General features: G+C 50.1%; 1 non-coding gene across 1 annotated transcript; it reads left to right on the forward strand.

Annotated features, from left to right (window-relative positions):
- Positions 1-883: 883 nt before the first annotated feature.
- Positions 884-3,052, forward strand: PTSG_20009 (the record flags this gene model as incomplete). Its single annotated transcript, XR_001137143.1, has 1 exon — positions 884-3,052. It is a non-coding gene; the product is annotated as a 28S ribosomal RNA (ribosomal RNA).

Below are 3,052 nucleotides of genomic sequence, written 5' to 3' on the forward strand. Positions count from 1 at the left end.
AATTCAACAGATGCGTTGATTACGTCCCTGCCCTTGTACACACCGCCCGTCGCTACTACCGATGAATGGTTTAGTGAGGCCTCGGGATTGGCGCGTGGGCGCTGGCAACAGCTGCCCATGTGTTTCTTTGCTGAGAACCTGGTCAAACTTGATCATTTAGAGGAAGTAAAAGTCGTAACAAGGTTTCCGTAGGTGAACCTGCGGAAGGATCATTCCAACAAGGAAAACGTTGAAAAGCGTGGTTGGTGAGGGATGGTGAAGATTGGTGAGGGATGGCGAGGGAAGGTGGAGACACTGGACTGAGCCAACCGAGCCAACTTGAGCCAACCGAGCCAACCAACTGACAAAATCGCTCTCACACGCTTCTATGTGTGGGAGTGAGCATTGTGTGAATGAAGACAAAAACAAAGCAAAAGCATGTGCATGCGTGCATGAGCATTGTGAGTGTCGCAGTGGAGCACGCATATTGTGTGTGTTGCATTGCGATGGCAGTGCTCTTGTGTGTGTGTGATGTTACATTGTTTGCCTCGTGCAAAGAAGAAGAAGAAATGAACACAGCAAGCAAGCGTATGTTTTGGATTGTTGTTGTGGCAGCGGCTGCGATTGCACACACATGACAGTGTGGGCGAAAGCATCTTGCTGCAGCAACAGCAACCAAAAGATGTGTGCTGTGCTGTGGACATACGTACATACATTATAACCACAAACGAGTGAGTGAGAGAATGAGGGGGAGAGAGAGCGTTGTGATGTGATTTGTGTGTGAGTGTGTGTGCCAACAAACACTGTGCGTTGGAATACTCACACACAAACACATGCACTGCAACCACTCTCACTTCAATCTCAACATCTCATTCAACACAACCAAATTAATAACCATGAGACAACTTTCAACGGTGGATCTCTTGGCTCGTGCATCGATGAAGAACGTGGCAAGACGCGAAATGTAGTGTGAATTGCAGAATTCCGTGAATCATTGAATCTTCGAACGCACATTGCGCCTGTGTGTGTGGGCATGCGCCATTGTGTGCGTGTCTGTGCGTGCGGGCATGTCTGCCTGAGTGTCGCCACTCAATCTCATTGACAATGCGCTTTTGTGTGCTTATGAGGGTGTGAGTGTATGTGTGTGGGTGTATTTGATTACTGAACTATGCAGCAGCAGCAGCGCACCTTTGTTGGTGTGGTGTTTGTTTGTTGCGTAGCAGTATGAAGAAATGCCCATGCATGCATGCACTCGTATCTCATTTGCACACTGTGCATTGTTAGTGGCCATGGGGTGTTAGTCGATGCGTGCACACACACATTTTTGCTGTGTGTTTGTATTGTGTGAGACTGGACCCTGAAGAGGAGAGCTTACGACTCCATTGCGATGATAATTGTGATGGTGACTGTGATGAAGAAGGAGTGGGTGTTTGTGTGTGTGAGCATGTGGATTGCATTGCACGATGATACGATGCCTTGTGCGTTGTGTTGTCGTTGTTGATGTGATTCACACACATACACGCATCCCACTTCTCTATTCTCATACTGTTGTCATCACTCACTGTCGCCGTGTGGGTGCCGTTGTTGCGAGACCACGGCAAGCACACGCATGCTGTTTCTGCATATGCAGCAGGATACAACAAGCTGTGGAGCGATGTGTCAACTGACATCGTTGTTCTGCAGCGTGTGTATGCTGTGTGTGTGTGCAGAGGCATGTGCACTTGTGTGCTTGCATCTTTATGTGGCTTTTGTGACACTGGTCATGTGAGCAAAACACTGTGATGAAGAAGAGAGGGAAGTATGGGCGAGAGAAGCTGGAATAGTGATGGACGGAGCACTGTTTGTTTGTGTGCACTGCACTGCACTTGTTGCAGTGTATGCGCACAAACGACTGTATCCATCCATTGCTCCACTCCACTTCATTTCTCTCTCAAACCCCTTCCCCCTCTACTCATTTCTCATTGTTGACCTCAGGTCAGGCAAGGGTACCCCCTGAACTTAAGCATATCACTAAGGGGAGGAAGAGAAACTAACAAGGATTCCTCAGTAACGGCGAGTGAAGCGGGAAGAGCTCAAGCATTGGAATCTCCACAAGCTTCTTTTTATTGTGGCGAGTTGTAGTCTTTATGGGATGCGGGCCGTCGCATGTCTTTGTGATGGTGCATGTTGTTCGCAATGTGCATTGTTGTTTGGCGCAGCACCGAGTTTCCTTGGAAGAGGACACCGGAGTAGGGTGAGAGTCCCGTTGGTGCTACATTATTTGCGCTGATGTGCGGTGTGTGGTCCGTTTATTCTCTTGAGTCGGGTTGTTTGGGAATGCAGCCCAAAGCCGGGTGGTAAACTGCATCCAAGGCTAAATACTGGCACGAGACCGATAGCGAACAAGTACCGTGAGGGAAAGATGAAAAGCACTTTGAAAAGAGAGTTAAACAGTACGTGAAACCGTTGACAGAGAATCGCTTGCAGCTAGCAGAGACTGGGCGCGCCTTGTGATCAGGGCTTTTGGTGTGGTGTGTGATGATGTTGCGGGGGGTGTTTTGTGTGCACTTGTTGCACATATGCGCCGCTGCGTTGCTGTTGTTGTGTGCTGCGCTGCCTGCACTCGCGGGGCGTGTCTGCCAGCATGAGTTTTGTGTGTGAGAGACGGCGATGCGAGGGCGCCCTTGTGCGTGGCGCATCTGCTTTTTATGTTTCTGTCGCACGCGGGACTGAGGAAATTATCGATGCGGTGGCTTTGTTATGTGGTCTTTGGCATGGGTGCTGTTTTCGGCATTGTGTTGCGCAGACTCTTGTTTTGGGATGGGAGACTCGTTCTCTTGTGCTGTTGACAGAGTGTGTGCGGGCAGTGTTGGGAATGTTGCGCTTGCCGCTTGGCGCACACCACCGGGGAGATGCTGGCGACAGGGCTGCAAACGGCCCGTCTTGAAACACGGACCAAGGAGTCTAACATGTGCGCGAGTGTTTTAGCGAGCATGAAGCTAGGGCGCGCAATGAAAGTGAGAGGTGGGATGCAGTGTTATTGTTGTGCGTCTCGGCGTGCAATCAGCAGCACTCGCAGCACCATCGACCGATC

Source organism: Salpingoeca rosetta, assembly GCF_000188695.1.
Source record: "Salpingoeca rosetta unplaced genomic scaffold supercont1.7, whole genome shotgun sequence".
Taxonomy (NCBI): Eukaryota; class Choanoflagellata; order Craspedida; family Salpingoecidae; genus Salpingoeca; species Salpingoeca rosetta.